The sequence below is a fragment of the Monodelphis domestica genome, chromosome 4 (assembly GCF_027887165.1).
Source record: "Monodelphis domestica isolate mMonDom1 chromosome 4, mMonDom1.pri, whole genome shotgun sequence".
Classification (NCBI taxonomy): Eukaryota; Metazoa; Chordata; class Mammalia; order Didelphimorphia; family Didelphidae; genus Monodelphis; species Monodelphis domestica.
The window spans coordinates 401,069,538-401,090,113 of record NC_077230.1 but is presented as its reverse complement, the minus strand read 5'-3'; positions in this window follow the sequence as shown (position 1 = coordinate 401,090,113).

The following is a 20,576-nucleotide window of genomic DNA, read 5'->3' as shown; positions in this document are numbered from 1 at the left end:
GGAGGTCCTAGGTTCAAATCTGAACTCATCCACTTCCCAGCTGTGTGACCCTGGGCAAGTCACTTGACCCCCATTGCCTAGCCCTTACCACTCTTCTGCCTTGGAGCCAATACAGAGAATTGACTCCAAGACGGAAGGTAAGGGTTTAAAAAAAATTCTTAGATAGAATGTAAACTCCTGGAGAGCAGAGTCCATTTTATTTTTTATCTACGATTGGATTCTGGAGACTAGAAACTAGCTTTTTGCTTTCTTTGTACCCTTCACGCTTAGCACAGGGCCTGACCCAGAAGAGGGGTTTAACACTTGTCAATTTAATACTTGTATGTCCAGTGCTCCTATGGTAAACTTATAATAAATGTTTATTGACTGTACAGCACATTGGCTTGTCTTATTAAGGCATATATATTTATATTTACATATAATGTTATAATAAATATTCTCTAAAATAATATATTATTATGTATTTGTAGAATATAATAATATATATTTTGTGTGTTTATTATATAGTGTAATAAATAGTATATAAACAAATGTATTATATTTCTATTATATATTGTTTTATTGTTATATTTATTTATATTATATTTCTATATTTAATATAAACATATATTATTATGTGATGTTATAACAAATATACAATATATCATTGTATTATCTATTTATATAAATATATAAATAAGTATGTATTATATATTTATGTAAATATATAAAAATAAATACATAAAAATAAGTGTATATATGTGCATATATATATATTTATATATATATGGGTATACTATGGTAGGGCAACTAAGTAAATTAGTTGATAGAGTGCCAGGCCTGAAAAAAAGAGATTCTGGGTTCAAATTTGGCTTCAGACACTTCCTAGCTATGTGACCCTGGTCAAGTCACTTAACCCCAATTGCCTACCCCCTCTTGGTCTTCCACCTTGGAACCAACACTTAGTATTGATCCCATGACAGAAGCGGGTTTTAAAAATATATTATTTTGAAAAGAATTTGACCTTCTTTAGGGACTCAGAATTTTAGAATGTCACAGGGTGTTCATTACAAATGTTACTGATTGTTATACGAGAACTGGCCGTAAATGGTAGAGGACATTGGGCTAAATAAATCTTGACACCAGGATACTTGAGGGAAAACTACTTTGTAGAATAAATTCCTTGAATAGCTTATTATGCTGTCATTTGCTTTTCTCTCCTAAAAATGCAGAATTCATTTCCATTTAATTGAGGGTTCTGGTTAGCAGGGTTCTGGATAATCACAGAATGTTAGAGCAAACCAGAGATTATCTCTTCCCAACCCCTCATTTTGTAAATGAAGCCCAGAGAAACTAAATGAGTTGTCCAAGGCCACACAGCTAGTTACTGACAGACAGTCAGGACTGTACCCCCAGGGGTTCTGGGCTGGTTCCACTATACCTCCCTGCTCTCTTCATCTTCTCCTCACCACCGTCCCTTCCCAAAGACAAATCAAAGGTGGTTTTCTTTGGGTTTGTTTTAGCAAACAGAGGTTTGATCCTCCCACCCACCCCCAGGAGTCCTGGAACTCTAGTTAGCAGCCCAAGAATCTTTGCCTCTTTTTCAGATCAAGGACAGCAAAACTCATCATCTATGCAGTTGGGCTCCACCTACGATGATTATCTTTTCTCAGGATCAATGCAAAGTTTTACTTTGGGGTTCAAAAAATCAACTTCAAAAGAACAAGATAGGAGAGGCATGATGAGATAGCAGTTTACTTCCGAGAGATCTCAGGGTTTTCAAGGGCTATAGGACCTCTATGAATCATTAGTATGATATGACTGCTACAAAACCAATGTGATCTGTCAGCCATATGAGAGGTTTCACTTTCAGGAATAAGGAGGTGAAAAACTCCCCTCACTCTGCTGGTCAGAACACAGGTGGAGAGCTCTGCTCCATTCTGGGGGCCACAGTTTGGAGAGGGCAGTGATAATCTGGAGGAGAGCAAGTAGAATGGGGAAGAGCCTTGGTTTCATGACAGAATAGACTAAAAAATGGGGAGATTTAGCCTGGAAAAGAGATGAGGGGAGGGGAGCATGATAACTATCTTCAAGAATTTCAAGCACTGGGGGCAGCTGGGTAGCACAGTGGATTGAGAACCAGTCCTAGAGACGGGAGGTCCTAGGTTCAAATCTGGCTTCAGCCACTTCCCAGCTGTGTGACCCTGGGCAAGTCACTTGACCCCCATTGCCTAGCCCTTACCACTCTTCTGCCTTGGAGCCAATACACAGTATTGACTCCAAGACGGAAGGTAAAGGTTTAAAAAAAAAAAAAGAATTTCAAGCACTGTCATGCAGAAGGACTAGACTTGTTCCATTTGTTCCTAGCAGACAGAACCAAAAGCAACAGGGAGGGAAACTGCCAAGAAGCAAATTTGGTCTGAATATTGGAAAAATTTCCTAACACTGAGAGCCATTCAGAAATGAAGCAGCCTGCCTCAGGAAGTGGTGAGCTCTCCATCACTGGAGGTCTTCAAGCACAAGATGCATTACTACTTGGAGGGCTTCATGTAATAGAGTCCCTTTCATTCCCCCTCTCAGCCCTGTTCCTGACTCTGGATTTTAGAACCAGTGCCTCTATGGCCACAGCCTCATCCCCAGCATCAGTCTACCCCAGAGTATCCCTTTTGAGACCAACCGCCTGTTTCCATTGATGAATTCCTTCTGAAGTTTCCATTTTGTGAAGGGGCGCAGGTCAGACTGCCTTTGTTCTCCTTCTAGTCTTGTTCTTGACTTTCTCTGTACTTCAAAATAATTTCCACAGGTTCCTCTCCCAATTTCCCTCCCCTTAAATTCTATGCTTAGTATAGTGCCACATACCATCTGCCAACATAGTAAGCACTTCAAAATGCTCAAGTTTTTTCTTCCTTCCTTCCCCCCTCCTTCCTTTTTTCTTCCTTCCTCCTTCCTTCTGTTTTCCTATTCCCCCTCCCTTCCTTGACCTTTTCTTTCTTTCCTTCTTTCCTTTCTTCCCCCTTTCCTCCTTCCTTCTTTCCCTCCTTTCCTCCATCCTTCTTTCCCTCCTTCCTTCCCTCCTTCCTTCCTTCCCTCCCTCCTACCTTCCTTCCTTCCTTCCTTCTTTCCTCTCTCCCTCCCTCTCTTTCCTTCTTCTTTTTCTCCTTGATCCCTTTTATCCCTTCTTTTCCCCCTCTTTCCCCCTTTTCTCTATTTCTTCCTTCATTCCTTCCTTCCAAGTATGGGTTGGACTAGATAAGACTAGATAGCCTCCAAGGCACCATCTAACTAAAAATATTATGATTCTCTAAGAATCATTCTTCCCCTCCAAGAGAGGGTAAACCTCTGGGATCAAAGAGATGCTGGTGTCAAATGCTTGGCTGCCTCTAGCATCCCTCTCCCCACATTAGAGGTACCATAAAGTATAACTGATTGAACCAGGCTCTTGGAGCAGAGGAAATTGATGAGGGAAGGTGTTAAAAAAGACATCATTATATAAAGCTTCCTCAGAGGGGAGACGCTTTAAGGTAGGAAGATAGAGAAAGGATAGAAGTTTTAGATACCACGAGGGGGGTGACGGAGTCGAAGTAGAGATATGAGGCGGCAGGAATGAGTCTTTATTAATTATCAATGAGCCACAGCCAAGCTCTGATCAAACAACACGTTTAAAAAAATTAAACTGTCCTAAGACTTCGGAAACACCTTCTATTAATTCACAAAACTTCTGCTTCCTTGAACTCCCTCCTGATTACTCTATCTAGTAATAATAATATTAGCTCACATAAATATAATGGTCCAAGGCTTCTTAGCACTTTCCATATGTTATCTCTTTTGATCCATTCTGCCTATGAGATAGACAGATTATTATCCCCATTTTACAAGTGAGGAAACTAAGGCAAACACCAATTAAGTGACTTAATTGTCCAAGGAAGCATAACTAGTGTTTGAGGAGGGATTTGAATTCACATCTTCTCAATTTCAAAACCAGCCTTCTTTCTATCGTGCTACTTTACTGTAACTAGCCTCAAAACAGCTTGCACAAGGAAATGTCTGGGTTGCTCAGTGGATTGAGAGCCAGGCCTAGATATGGGAGGTCCTAGGTTCAAATATGGCCTCAGCCACTTCCCAGCTGTGTGACCCTGGGCAAGTCACTTGACCCCCAGTCATAGGGCACTGAGGTGTTCAGTTCAAATTAATTCAACCCTAGGCACTTACTAATTATGTGACCCTGGGCAAGTCCCTTAATCTGAATTGCCTAGCCCTTACTGCTCTTCTGTCTTGGAACTGATGCTTAGTATCTATTCTAAGACAGAAGGTAAGGGTTTGTTATTTTTTTCATGTTTCATTAATTTTCTTTCCCTCTGCCAATAGAGGAGATCTCACACCGTAACAAACAGCACAGTTGAACAAAGAAAATCAGCACACTGGTCATGTCTTAAAGTGTATACACCATTCTGGCCTGATAGCCCACCACCTCTCTCCTGAGAGAAGCTGCTTTTCTGTAGAGGCTCCTTTGGGAGAATTTATTTGCCATGTAGTGAGAATTCCTGTGTATTCCTGTGTCTGGGATCTGGGTCAGAGACACCATCCAGCCTGCTGCTTTTTGCATTTTCTTTGTCCTTGGAAATCCCAAAGAACATCGTCCTTTTGAACAGAATCTGGTTAGTAAATGAAGGGGGCCATGGATTATTTTCCTGCATCCACCTGTGAGGACAGGGAGGGGTGAATAGGCTCAAGGGCCACTTCTTAAATAGTTATCATCAATTAAAGATGCCCTGGCATGTTCGGGGGAAGGTCTGAATAATGAGCTCCTAAAAATCTATTCATTAAGCTGCCTGACCCAGCTCAGGTCATCCCTGGTCACGAGAGAGCCTTGGAGACCTGCATCCCTTCATCAGTCCTGATCCTGGCCTAACAATAAACCTGACAGTCGATAAACTTATATTCCTATCCAAAAATCAATCTCTCAAGATCATGTTCATATAGCCTTTAAAAATAACAATAATTAAAATATTAGTAATCATTTAATATGATAATTCAGATTGTACTAGTCATTTAATGTTAAAATGTAATATTTTAATAACCATTTAATATTAAAATATAATATAATTTGACATCATTATAATAATGTTAATATACTTAAGAATTAAAATAATTTTGATATTATAATTTAGCATTGCCATAATTTTAATATTACACTTTGGAATAATAATTTGAATATTAAAACTTAGAATTTTAGGACTTCCGGTTAAGATGGCGGCTTAGAGAAAGCTGAAGTTCAGATCTCCGGAAAACCCTTCCCAACCGATCTCAAACTAGAAGCTCCTAAGGCGCCGAAATTCAAAACGATCAACAGCACAGACCCTGGGAACCCTCCTCCTGGACCTGGACCCGGTTCAAAAGGTACGGCTCCCCTTAAAAGCCAGAACCCGAGATCCCTCGGACCTCAGGGGTAGGAGCGCAGAGTCCAAGGCTCCCGGAAGCGGCAGCCGCGCCGGGCTCAGAGAGCAGGGTCTGAGGAACAACAACCCTCAGGGTCTTCTACCCAAGTCCCAGTCCGGGTGAAAGTTACTGCCTGGGGCCTCCGCTGCAGAGAGCTGGTCAAAACAACAGCAACCCTCAGGGCGGGCAAGACAGCCTCACGGGCTGGATCCTGCTATCCAAGTCTCAGTGAAAGTCTGTGCTCTCGGAGCTTGGGGAAGCGGCAGCCCATCCCCCCGCAGGCCGACGGAACAGTCTCATGGCCAGGGATTCTGAAGGCAACTTCCGGAAATCGAGCCAGGGGGAGAGTGTGGCCTCGTGGTCCGACCCTTCCATTCCAGTTCCAGTGAGGCATATTCAGTTTAACCCAGGGAACGCTCATAGAACCAACATCTGCCCAGGACTAAAGCCTCTGATCACCAGACAAAGACAAGAAAAGCCAATCCTCCACGTTCAGAGATGACAAACTCCACAGAAGCACAGAAGCCCCAAAATACCAAGAAAAATAAGAAGAAAGGGGCGACTCTGGACACATTCTATGGAGCCAAAATACAAAATACAGAGCAGATAGAAGAAGATATACAAGAAAATGCTCCAAAATCTTCCAAAGGAAATAGAAACTCTCCACAAACCCATGAAGAATTTGAATCAGAAAGGACCAAAAAGATGGAAGCCCTCTGGGAGGAAAAGTGGGAAATGATGCAAAAGAAATTCACGCATCTACAAAACCAGTTTGACCAAACTGTAAAAGAAAACCAGGCTTTAAAGCAAGAACTAATAAAGCAAAGCCAAAACACCAAGAAATTAGAAGAGAACATAAAATATCTCACCGACAAGGTGATAGATCTGGAAAACAGGGGGAGAAGAGAAAATTTAAGAATAATTGGACTCCCAGAAAAGCCAGAAATAAACACCAAACTGGACATGGTGATACAAGATATAATCAAAGAAAATTGCCCAGAGATTCTAGAACAAGGGGGCAATACAGCCACTGACAGAGCTCACAGAACACCTTCTACACTAAACCCCCAAAAGACAACTCCCAGGAATGTAATTGCCAAATTCCAAAGCTATCAAACAAAAGAAAAAATCCTACAGGAAGCCAGAAAAAGACAATTTAGATATAAAGGAATGCCAATCAGGGTCACACAAGACCTTGCAAGTTCTACGCTGAATGATCGTAAGGCATGGAACATGATCTTCAGAAAGGCAAGAGAGCTGGGTCTCCAACCAAGAATCAGCTACCCAGCAAAACTGACTATATACTTCCAAGGGAAAGTATGGGCATTCAACAAAATAGAAGACTTCCAACTTTTTGCAAAGAAAAGACCAGAGCTCTGTGGAAAGTTTGATACCGAAAATCAAAGAGCAAGGAATACCTGAAAAGGTAAATATTAAGGAAAGGGGAAAAATGTTATCTTCTTTTACTCAAACTCTCTTCTATAAGGACTACATTTATATCAACCTATGTATACTAATATGTGGGGAAAATGTAATGTATAAATAGGGGGTAAAGAAAGACCAAATAGAATAATGGTTCTCACACAAAGATTCACAGGGGAAGGGGAGGGGAAGAAAACTCCTATAAGAAGGAGAGGAAGGGGGGGGGGGGTTTACTTAAACCTCAATCTCAGGGAAATCAACTCTGAGAGGGAAAAACATCCAGATCCATTGGGATCTTGAATTCTATCTTACCCAACAAGGGTAAGGAGAAGGGAAAACCAAGGGGGGGAGGGGGAGAGGGAGAACAAAAAGGGAGGGAAAGAGAGGGGGGAGGGGGAGGGAACAAAAAGGGAGGGACTAAAAAGGGAAACATCAAGGGAGGGGACAAGGGGGACTGATTCAAAGTAAATCACTGGACTAAAAGGTAGAGCCGAAGAAGAAAAGGTTAGAATTAGGGAAGGCAATCAAAATGCCAGGGAGTCGACAAATGACAATCATAACTTTGAACGTGAATGGGATGAACTCACCCATAAAACGTAGACGAATAGCAGAATGGATTAGAATCCAAAACCCTACCATATGTTGTCTTCAAGAAACACACATGAGGCGGGTTGACACCCACAAGGTCAGAATTAAAGGATGGAGTAAGACCTTCTGGGCCTCAACTGATAGAAAGAAGGCAGGAGTGGTAATCATGATATCTGATAAAGCCAATGCAAAAATAGACCTGATCAAAAGGGATAGGGAAGGTAATTATATTTTGTTAAAAGGGACTCTAGACAATGAGGAAATAACATTAATCAACATGTATGCACCAAATAATATAGCACCCAAATTTCTAATGGAGAAACTAGGAGAATTGAAGGAAGAAATAGACAATAAAACCATACTAGTGGGAGACTTAAACCAACCATTATCAAATTTAGATAAATCAAATCAAAAAATAAATAAGAAAGAGGTAAAAGAAGTGAATGAAATCTTAGAAAAATTAGAATTAATAGACATATGGAGAAAAATAAATAGGGATAAAAAGGAATACACCTTCTTCTCAGCACCACATGGCACATTCACAAAAATTGACCATACATTAGGTCACAGAAACATAGCACACAAATGCAAAAAAGCAGAAATAATGAATGCAGCCTTCTCAGATCACAAGGCAATAAAAATAATGATTAGTAATGGTACATGGAAAACCAAATCTAAAACCAATTGGAAATTAAACAATATGATACTCCAAAACCGTTTAGCTAAAGAAGAAATCATAGAAACAATTAATAATTTCATCAAGGAAAATGACAATGGCGAAACATCCTTTCAAACCTTTTGGGATGCAGCCAAAGCGGTAATCAGAGGCAAATTCATATCCCTGAAAGCTCATATTAACAAACAAGGGAGAGCAGAGATCAATCAATTGGAAATGCAATTGAAAAAACTCGAAAGCGATCAAACTAAAAACCCCCAGCAGAAAACCAAATTAGAAATCCTAAAAACTAAGGGAGAAATTAATAAAATCGAAAGTGATAGAACTATTGATTTAATAAATAAGACAAGAAGCTGGTACTTTGAAAAAACAAACAAAATAGACAAAGTACTGGTCAATCTAATTAAAAAAAGGAAGGAAGAAAAGCAAATTCACAGCATTAAAGATGAAAAGGGGGACAGCACCTCCAATGAGGAGGAAATTAAGGCAATCATTAGAAATTACTTTGCCCAATTATATGGCAATAAATACACCAATTTAGGAGAAATGGATGAATATATACAAAAATACAAACTGCCTAGACTAACAGAAGAGGAAATAGAATTCTTAAATAATCCCATATCAGAAATTGAAATCCATCAAGCCATCAAAGAACTTCCTAAGAAAAAATCCCCAGGGCCTGATGGATTCACCTGTGAATTCTATCAAACATTCAGAGAACAGTTAACCCCAATACTATACAAACTATTTGACATAATAAGCAAAGAGGGAGTTCTACCAAACTCCTTTTACGACACAAACATGGTACTGATTCCAAAACCAGGCAGGTCAAAAACAGAGAAAGAAAACTATAGACCAATCTCCCTAATGAATATAGATGCAAAAATTTTAAATAGGATACTAGCAAAAAGACTCCAGCAAGTGATCAGAAGGATCATTCACCATGATCAAGTAGGATTCATACCAGGGATGCAGGGCTGGTTCAACATTAGGAAAACCATCCACATAATTGACCACATCAACAAGCAAACTAGCAAGAACCACATGATTATCTCAATAGATGCAGAAAAAGCCTTTGATAAAATACAACACCCATTCCTATTAAAAACACTAGAAAGCATAGGAATAGAAGGGTCATTCCTAAAAATAATAAACAGTATATATCTAAAACCAACAGCTAATATCATCTGCAATGGGGATAAACTAGATGCATTCCCAATAAGATCAGGAGTGAAACAAGGATGCCCATTATCACCTCTACTATTTGACATTGTACTAGAAACACTAGCAGTAGCAATTAGAGAAGATAAAGAAATTGAAGGCATCAGAATAGGCAAGGAGGAGACCAAGTTATCACTCTTTGCGGATGACATGATGGTCTACTTAAAGAATCCTAGAGATTCAACCAAAAAGCTAATTGAAATAATCAACAACTTTAGCAAAGTTGCAGGATACAAAATAAACCCACATAAATCATCAGCTTTTCTATATATCTCCAACACAGCTCAGCAGCAAGAACTAGAAAGAGAAATCCCATTCAAAATCACCTTAGACAAAATAAAATACCTAGGAATCTATCTCCCAAGACAAACACAGGAACTATATGAACACAACTACAAAACACTCGCCACACAACTAAAACTAGACTTGAACAATTGGAAAAACATTAACTGCTCATGGATAGGACGAGCCAATATAATAAAAATGACCATCCTACCCAAACTTATTTATCTATTTAGTGCCATACCCATTGAACTACCAAAATACTTCTTCACTGATTTAGAAAAAACCATAACAAAGTTCATTTGGAAGAACAAAAGATCAAGGATATCCAGGGAAATAATGAAAAAAAACACATATGATGGGGGCCTTGCAGTCCCAGACCTCAAACTATATTACAAAGCAGCAGTCATCAAAACAATTTGGTACTGGCTAAGAAACAGAAAGGAAGATCAGTGGAATAGACTGGGGGAAAACGACCTCAGCAAGACAGTATACGATAAACCCAAAGATCCCAGCTTTTGGGACAAAAATCCACTATTCGATAAAAACTGCTGGGAAAATTGGAAGACAGTGTGGGAGAGACTAGGAATAGATCAACACCTCACACCCTACACCAAGATAAATTCAAAATGGGTGAGTGACTTAAGCATAAAGAAGGAAACCATAAGTAAATTGGGTAAACACAGAATAGTATACATGTCAGACCTTTGGGAGGGGAAAGGCTTTAAAACCAAGCAAGATATAGAAAGAATCACAAAATGTAAAATAAATAATTTTGACTACATCAAACTAAAAAGCTTTTGTACAAACAAAACCAATATAACTAAAATCAGAAGGGAAACAACAAATTGGGAAAAAATCTTCATAGAAACCTCTGACAAAGGTTTAATTACTCATATTTATAATGAGCTAAATCAATTGTACAAAAAATCAAGCCATTCTCCAATTGATAAATGGGCAAGGGAAATGGATAGGCAGTTCTCAGATAAAGAAATCAAAACTATTAACAAGCACATGAAGAAGTGTTCTACATCTCTTATAATCAGAGAGATGCAAATCAAAACAACTCTGAGGTATCACCTCACACCTAGCAGATTGGCTAACATAACAGCAAAGGAAAGTAATGAATGCTGGAGGGGATGTGGCAAAGTAGGGACATTAATTCATTGCTGGTGGAGTTGTGAACTGATCCAACCATTCTGGAGGGCAATTTGGAACTATGCCCAAAGGGTGCTAAAAGAATATCTACCCTTTGACCCAGCCATAGCACTGCTGGGTCTGTACCCCAAAGAGATAATGGACACAAAGACTTGTACAAAAATATTCATAGCTGCGCTCTTTGTGGTGGCCCAAAACTGGAAAACGAGGGGATGCCCATCAATTGGGGAATGGCTGAACAAACTGTGGTATATGTTGGTGATGGAATACTATTGTGCTCAAAGGAATAATAAAGTGGAGAAGTTCCATGGAGACTGGAACAACCTCCAGGAAGTGATGCAGAGCGAGAGGAGCAGAACCAGGAGAACATTGTACACAGAGACTAATACACTGTGGTATAATCGAACGTAATGGACTTCTCCATTAGGGGCGGTGTAATGTCCCTGAACAACTTTCAGGGATCCAGGAGAAAAAAAACACCATTCATAAGCAAAGGATAAACTATGGGAGTGGAAACACCGAGAAAAAGCAACTGCCTGAATACAGAGGTTGAGGGGACATGACAGAGGATAGACTTTAAATGAACACTCTAATGCAAATACTATCAACAAAGCAATGGGTTCAAATCAAGAAAACATCTAATGCCCAGTGGACTTACGCGTCGGCTATGGGGGGTGGGGGGGAGGAAAAGAAAATGATCTATGTCTTTAACGAATAATGCTTGGAAATGATCAAATAAAATATATTAAAAAAAAAACTTAGAATTTTATAATAATTTTAAAATTATAATTTATAAGTATAACAGTTTTATATAATTTAAATTATTATTATTTTAATATTATACTTTTCCATGTAATAATTTTAATATACTTTAATATTATAATTTTAAATTATGACAATTTTGCATAATTATATTAATGTTATTTTAATGTTATAATTTAAATTAAAGGGGCAGCTGGGTGACTCAGTGGATTGAGAGTCAGGCTTAGAGACAGGAGGTCCTAGGTACAAATCTGTGCTCAGACACTTCCTAGCTGTGTGACCCTGGGCAAGTCACTTGACCCCCATTGCCTAACCCTTTCTGCTCTTCTGCCTTGGAACCAATGGTTCCAAGACAGAAGGTCATGGTTTTAATAATAATAATAATAATTTAAATTACATCAATTTTACTTAATTCAAATTATGATGCTTTTAATATTACAATTATAAAATTATAATTTTAATATAATGTAGTCTTATGATTTTAATATACTTTTATGTTATAATAATTTAAATATAATTCAAATTATGATTGTTTTAATATTATGCTTTTACATTATGATAATTTTAATATAATTTAAATTATAATTGTTTAATGTTATAATTTAATCATAATAAATCATAATAATTTTAATATAATTTAACTATTATGATTTTAGTATTATTATTTAGATTTATTGTTATTTTATTATTATAATTTAAAGTACTATTTTAATATTATCATTTAAAATTATGATTTTAATCATAACATTTTTGAAAGCTTGGAAAGATGTCTCAAGCCATGTCATAGGGTGCCGAAGGCCATCATACCCCAACCATTTGACAAGGTCACAGTACGAGGAAGGAAGGCCAGCAAAGCAGACCCCAGAATAAGGGCCCTCTGCTGATGCCCCTTTGTGACTCCTTTCCCTAAATTTTCCCCACTAGTGGACTTGTCATGATTATTATTCTCTCCCCAATACAGGAGAAATAACATGAGAGCAAATACTTATAGGATCAATAAATAAATACCCTACTTTAAGTCCCCTAGGTTATTGCCCCCAAAAGATTGAAATTACAGAATAAAAGCTCAAAGATTGCTACCCATGACCCCTCTTTTCTCAAGCACAAAGGCCCTACAATAAGCACCAGCTGAAAGCTTGAGTACTATAATGAATCTTGTCCTACAGTTACCACACTCTAATGAATTTGTTGGAACAGAAGCCAAGCATCATCACTAGGCATTTCAAAGTAACACAAGAAAAACAGAACTTGTAAATTGAGGAAAAACCCAAAATTGGTGTGCCTGAAGTCCTCACACCTAGATACAAATATGTTTTCTTGTTCATCTCCCAAGCAATTATGATGAATAGTGAAAGCTGACCAAAAGCACAATGATCCTCTCAACAGGTCAAGGGGTACTAACCTACAAATGGCTTTATTCACATTAATCATATCTATCACAGAGTGTTGTAGAAACCTAGTGAATGATCACAGAATTCTTTGTTGAAGTAACATCACAAGAGTGTTGTTTGGGAGATTTGATATTATCCAATCAAACTGTAGAATGTCTCATACGTAGAGAATTGATTATGTGTGTGTACCAAAAAACTATACAATAAACATACCACAGTACTATGGCAGAGCACTGTGTGTGATGCCTGTGTATGTGGGCTGAATGCATGGTGTATCTCATCTCATTTATTCAACTGTGACGTCATACTTGGGCAGACAGACACTGGATGGACCTCTGGAACAGGGTGCTGCTTGAACTGTCCTGACCTTTTAGCATCCTGAGAAAAAAAAATCTGAATGGATGAGGAGGTCTGTAGTGTGGATGCAACCCCTCCAAGCAGCAGTACTAGCCCTAATCCTCCTATTCCAAACTAAAGTTTGCTGGAGAAAGTGTCAGGTCCCAGATAATTCTCAGTCTTCAATGCTTTTATTACTGCTTATAAAACCTAGTAACCAGATGGTTTGGTTTAAAGAAAATATGCAGTTGGAGTTACTAAAAGGAAGAAACCAAGAGGAAGAAGAGAAGAAAGATGAAGAGACTTGTGTAAAAGCCAGCCTAGAGATAATCCATGAATTCAAGTGGCCTTGTTTCAGTATGTTTTACTACTTAATTTAAAGGGGTCCCACCAATCCCCTCTGACTTTCACTGGAGTTCAGAAAACACTCCTCTAACATCTCTATGTCAGGAACTTTGCTAAGTGCTGGGAATAAAAAGACAAGTCAGTAAGCACTTATTAAGCACCTTCTGTGTGCCTCACATTGCACAGAGCTCTGGGGATATGAAAGAATGGCAAAAAGACAGCCCCTACCCTCAAGGAGATCACAGTCCAATGGGAGAGACAATAGGCACACAGTCATGCAAAAACAAGAAAAAGAGGGAAGCTAAGGTGGATAAAGAGCCAGACTTGGAGACAGGAGATCCTGGGTTCAAATGTGGCTTCAGGCACTTCCTAGCTGTATGACCCTAGGCAAGTCACTTAACGCCCATTTTTTACTCATATTCTGCCTTGGAACCAATAGTTAGTATCCTAAAATTCTAAAACATTCTAAAACAGAAGGCAAGTGGTTGGTTGGTGGACAGCTATCATACTCTCATTGTCTGACAGAGTGGCAGTTTGGAAAGCAAAGGCTATAGAGCAACCTTCAGAAAATGAGGCACCCACTCAACCCCCCTCTATGTGACTTCTCCCACTAACTTCCCTTACTACTGACTAGGATTGTTGTTCTCTCCCCAGTCACAGAAGAAGTAATATGAGAGCAAATATTCACAGGATTTATACATATGCCCACTTTTATCCCCCTAGAATAGTACCCCAAAAATTATATTCACAGAATTAAAACCTAAAGATGCCCCACACCCACTGCAAACCTAAAAGACAGGTACATCAATCACTCCTCTAAAGCACAAGCTACTGACACACTCCACTGAATCTGTTTGTGGATAATAACCAGGCAACATCATTAAGGTGCTTTGATGCAACACAAGAAAAATGTAACTTGGAAATTGAAAAAAATTCCTGATTCTGGTCTACCTTAAGTTACCCTTTAACCCTGTACCTAGCTGTGAAATGTTTTGTTACCCATCTCCTAAGTAATTGTGATTGATTGTGAAAACTAATCAAAAGTAACAATGATTCTCTTTGCCAATCATCCACAGGTCAGGGGGAACTAACCTCTGGATCACCCTGTATATGTCATTTATTCCCATCATGAATTTCATTAATTTCTCAGTTGGAGCAACATGGTAAATGATCACAGAATGCTGATTAAGTAATTTGTTAATGTGTGACATATCCAATTACCTGCTAGAAATCATGTACGTTGAAAAATGATTGTGTACCAGAAAAAGCTATGTAATAAACACAAGCTCTGTACCTGGCAGAACAACTTGGTGATGCCTAAGCACAAAGGTCTGAGCACTGAGTTGTCTCCCACTCTTTAATCTTCTAAACTGCCACACCTAGACAGAAAAATGACCCTTGGCTTTGAAAGACCATTTGGACGGGCTTTCAATATTGGGGGGCTTTTTTAGTTAATTTTTATTTTTATAAAAAATTTTCCACATAAGTTTTCTGAAGTCATATGATCCATGTTGTCTCCTTGCTCTTCCCTCCCCCCTCCCAGAGCTGACAGGTAATTTAGTCTGAGTTATACATGTATTATCACGTGAAACATATTTCCATATTATCCATTTTTGTAAGTGAATACTCTTATAAAACCCAAACCCCAAAACATATATCCAAATAAGCAAGTCTGCTTCCATCTGCATTCTTGCTCCCACAGTTTTCTCTAGACATGAATAGCATTCTTTCTCATAAGTCCCTCAGAATGGTCCTGTATCATTGTATTGCTGCTAGTAGAGAAGTCTATCACATCTGATCATCGCACAGTGTATCAATCTCTGTGTACACTGTTCTCCTGGTTCTGCTTATTTCACTCTGCATCAGTTCACATAGGTTTTTCCAGCTTTTTCTGAAATCATCCTGTTCATCATTCCTTATAACACGCTAGTATTCCATCACCATCATTTGCCACAATTTGTTCAGCCAATCCCCAATTGAGGGACATCCCTCTAGTTTCCATTCTTTATCACCACAAAAAGAGCAGCTTTAAATATTTTTGTACAAGCAGGTCATTTTTCATTTTTATTTTTTATCTTTTGTGGATACAGACCTAATAGTGGTATCACTGGATCAAAAGGTATGCATTGTTTTATAGCCCTTTAGGCAGAGTTCCCAAATGCCCTCCAGAATGATTGGATCAGTTTACAATTCCACCAGCAATGCATTAGTATCTAAGGGTTGGGTTTGGCAAAGGGAAAGGAAGGGAAGAGATGAGAAAAGAATTCAGATAAAGAGACAGATTTATTTTAGCATTTATTAATAGTAAGAATTGGGTTTGTCTATAACATATCCATACTGTAGAGTATGCTCAGTCATTTAAGTTGTGGCACCATTTGGGGGTTTTCTTAACAAAGATACTGGAATGGTTTTCCATTTCCTTCTCCAGGTCATTTTACAGATAAGAAGCCTGAAGCCAACAAGGTTAAGAGACTTGCCCAGAATCATACAGCTAGCAAGAACAGGAGACTAGATTTGAACTGAGTAATATGGATCTTCCTGCCTGAAAGTCTGTCACTCTATCCTCTATGCCGCCTAGCTGCCCATATATAAAGGATGTAAGGGGCAATAATGTGAAATGTATGAACCAGGTTGTGAAGGGCTCTAGATGCCAAACAGAGGAGTTTGTGTTTTATTCTAGAGGCCCTAGGGAGCCACTGATGCTCCTTAAACATGGTAGTTTGGTGTCAGATCTATGCTTTAGAAATTTCCTTTGGGCCACTGTGTAGAGAATGGACTGGAAACAGGAAAGGCTAGAGCCCGGGAGAGCTATTAGGAGCCTCCCATAGTCCAGGAGAGAGATCCTAAAGTAGGCTGGTGGCTGTGTGAATGGAGATAAAGCCACAGATGGGGGTAAATTTGCCAGGAGGTAGCAAATGAATGGCTACGTAGGGTGAGGGAGAAGGCAGAATCTAAGATGACTCCAAGGTTGCAAACCTAAGGGATTGGAATAATGATAGAAAGAAAAGTTAGAAAGATGGCGGTGGGTTGGGGTGAGTTGTCTTTGGGATATTTTGCATTTGAGATCTGAATGAAACAATAGATAGGGATGTGGGCCTGGGGGACATTAGAGAGATTTGGGATCGATTTGGTCCAAATTACTTCCTGTGTGATGATCAAATTAGTTGATCTCACAATCAAATGCCACATCCAGAGAAAGAACTGTGGGAGCAGAAACCCAGAAGAAAAAACAACTGCTTGATCACATGGTTTGATGGGGATATCATTGAGGGTATAGACTCTAAATGATGACCTTAGTGCAAATATCAATAACATGGAAATAGGTCTTGATCAATGGCAAATGTCAAACCCAGTGGAATTGCTTATTAGCTATGGGAGGGGTGGGGGAGGGAGGGAAAGAACATGAATCATGGAACCATGGAAAAATATTCTAAATTAATTAATTAATTAAAAAATTTTCAATTAAAAATGTTAGTTGGCCTCTCGGCACCCTGATTGCTCCATCAGATAAATGAGGGTCATAATCATCGCCCGCCTTAAATTACTGGATGGCAGTTAGAAAGGTATTTTATGAACCTCAAGATCCTTTCTCTCTCCATACAAGTTTTTACTCTGATGATCCCTGCTCTTATGGAGCTCAGGTTTCCCAGGAGAGACAAAATACTTTGGTTTTGAGCTACTAAAACTTTAAAATGGCCCTAAGACTTTGGGGACACCCAGTCCTGAGTGAGGAACTGACTCTTCGGTCACTGTTTTCCCAGGTGGTTGTGGGAGGAGAACAATTGACTCAGTTTCCTCTGTCCCACACTCCACCCCTCTTCCCCAACTCTCTTCTGCCCTCATCCCCACTGTGCATTCTTGGGTAGAGGCCAGGGCCCTGGGAGGGTTGAGCGGTTGCCTGGGAAACGCTTAAACATTGGCTTCAGCATCCAGTGGTAAAATCAACAAGTAGAAGGTTCAGGGATCCCAGCCTAGCCCTGCCCACTGTTCCCAGAACTCCCATAAAAGCTTTGGAGCCAAACTGACTCATGCTCCAAGGAGATGACAGGCTTCCCCTGGAAGGAGGGAAGGCAGGTGGAGGAGTGGGGTACCTGAGGGGACAGATGGGGCTTAGCAGCTCAGCTATGCTATAAGGGAGGCAAGTCCCACTCCTGGGCATTTTCCAGAGCAAGAAGCTGAAGCCCTGAGAGGTCCCCAGTTCAAATCCTACCTCTGGCACTTATTACCTGTGTGACATTGGATGAAAGTCCTTAAAATAAAGGGGAATGTGGATTAAATGGCCTCCTAGGGCCCTTTCTATAGGGCTATGACTTTCCTCGGCTTCATTTTCCTTATTGTGTTGGATTAGATGACCTCTTAGGTCAGCACTTGGAGGGAGAGTGAGGTAATGAATGGAGTTACCAGAAGTGTCCTCATTTGGGTCCCAGTGGCATTCAGAAGGAAGTTGATATCAATCCAATCCAGGGTGGAACAGGAGAGTAAGAGACAGAGAAGTGCACAGAGACAGAGAGAGACAGAGATGGAGAGACATAGAGACTGAGACCAAGTCAAAGGGAGGGAGGGAGAAATGAAGAAAGACAGAAAGAAAATGGGGGCAGCGTAAGTGGCTCAGTTGATTGAAAGCTAAGCTTAGAGACAAGACATCCCAGATTTAAATCTGGCCTCAGATACTTCCTAGCTGTGTGATCCTGAGCAAGTCACTTAGCCCCCATTGCTTAGTCTGAAGGAAGGAAGGAAGGAAGGAAGGAAGGAAGGAAGGAAGGAAGGAAGAAAGGAAGGAAGGAAGGAAGGAAGGAAGGAAGGAAGGAAGGAAGGAAGGAAGGAAGGAAGGAAGGAAGGAAGGAAGAAAGAAAGAAAGAAAGAAAGAAAGAAAGAAAGAAAGAAAGAAAGAAAGAAAGAAAGAAAGAAAGAAAGAAAGAAAGAAAGAAAGAAAGAAAGAAAGAAAGAAAGAAAGAAAGAAAGAAAGAAAGAAAGAAAGAAAGAAAGAAAGAAAGAAAGAAAGATACAGAAAGGGAGGGACAGAGAACAAGAACACATACTGACTTTAGGGTATGAGATCTGGGTTCAAATCCTGCCAGTTCTCTAGTTAACTTTTATGATGGGATGACCTCCCTAGGCCTCAGTTTTTTTCATAAGTAAAATGAGAGGATTGAACTAGCCAGTCTCTAAGGTCTCTCACCTCTAGGTCTGTGATCTAATGACCTCCCTGGCTTTGTTTCTCCATCTGTAAAATGAGAGCCTGTGAGAGTCCTTCCAGCTCTGAATCTAGGATCTTATGATCCAAGATCAAGTGATTGGGCAAAAGTCACACAGGTCATTTGAGGCAGATCCCAGTTTGATCCTTTTGACTACCTATTTTCTTCTATAAGATCTTGAATAGCTAAGTAAACCCATTTATTTATTTTTTTTTTGTAATTTTTTTTTAAACCCTTACCTTCTATCTTGGAGCCAATAGCTCCAAGGCAGAAGAGTGGTAAGGGCTAGGCAATAGGGGTTAAGTGACTTGCCCAGGGTCACACAGCTGGGAAGTGTCTGAGGTAAACCCATTTTTTTTAATGTGGAAGAAATTAAAATTATCCCCAGGGTGCCTAGATTTGTGTACATAACAGTTTAAGGGACACTGTTTAAAAGAAAGGAATTTAGTTCCTCAAGAGGAACAGGAAATGTCATCAAATCTCATCTAGCAATTATAATGTCTAAGTTAGATTTCAATATGGGCCGCAAGGCAAGCAGCAAGAAAAGCTTCTCAAATCACCATTTTAAGACATGTTCATCTGAGTCAGGAGATATTAGAACATAAAACTCAAGACCCCATGGGGGGAATTACTGCTAGGAGGCTGGGGGAAGCAGGGAGAAGAATTTACCTGGAGATGCTAAACTGAGTTTGGTTCAATCAAAGTGCTAAAAAGGAAGACAAATGTTACTAACACACATAAAATTTAGCACCTCAGGACAAAGCTCTGATTGCCCTACCCTAGTTTTGTTGAGATGTTGTATTTTTTTAAACTTGTGGTTTCATCAATATTGGAAAATGACACTATGAAAACTAACTCCACTGATTCAGATCAGCAGTTTCTCTGGAACTTTCAGTCTTAAAGAGTTTCCTGGGACCCTAAGAGAGGTCAGATGATACTAAATTTAGAAATGGAAAAGACTGCAGAGCCCATTTATCCCAACCCCCTTATTTTATAAAAGAGTCTTAGGGAATTAAAGTGAGCAACCCAAGGTCACACAGTCACTCTGTGTCAGAGGCAGAACTTGAACCCTTATCTGTTACCTTCCCAATTGCTTCGTTCCTCTGTCCTCTACCCTCTTCTGCCCTGTTAGAGAGACATAGTCCAGGTCAGGGAACCTTAAGTTTTTTTTTTTTTTTTGTCAGGGAACCTTTTGACAGTGTCCGGTGAAGCCAGGGGAGCCCTTCTCAGAAGAATGTTTTTAAATGCATAAAATAAATCACATAAGATTGCCGAGGAAGCCAATTCTATTGAAACAGTTATCCAAATATTTCGAAACAAATCCCCATTTAAATGCCCCTGGTCTAGAAGGACAAGTAGAATTTTGGCCAGGGAGAATTCTAGCGTCCACCATGAAGTTTTTTGACCCTGCCAAACGTCCCTGGGACTCAGTTTCCCTATTTGTAAAATGGTGATACTATTTTTTTTTCTTCTGCCTTTAATTTTATGGTGAATGCTTTGGGGTCCTAATGCAAGGCGTTAGCCCCTGGAATCCCTTTCGACTTCGCCCCAGGAAACTCTAGCAGATGTGTGACCCGGTTTCAGGGCTGAGGCTTCCACAGCCCTTAGGAAAGTGGAAAATGTTGGCCTCGCCCAGACTGAAGCCATCTGAACAATAAACAGGCACTTAAGCTCTGGCCGGGAGGATCTGCCCGGCCGGCCGGCTGAGGGCTCCGGCGCGGGGAGCGGGGACTGCCCGGCTGGGGGGTGGGGCCAGCTCCCCCCGGACCGGCGAAGTTGAAGCAT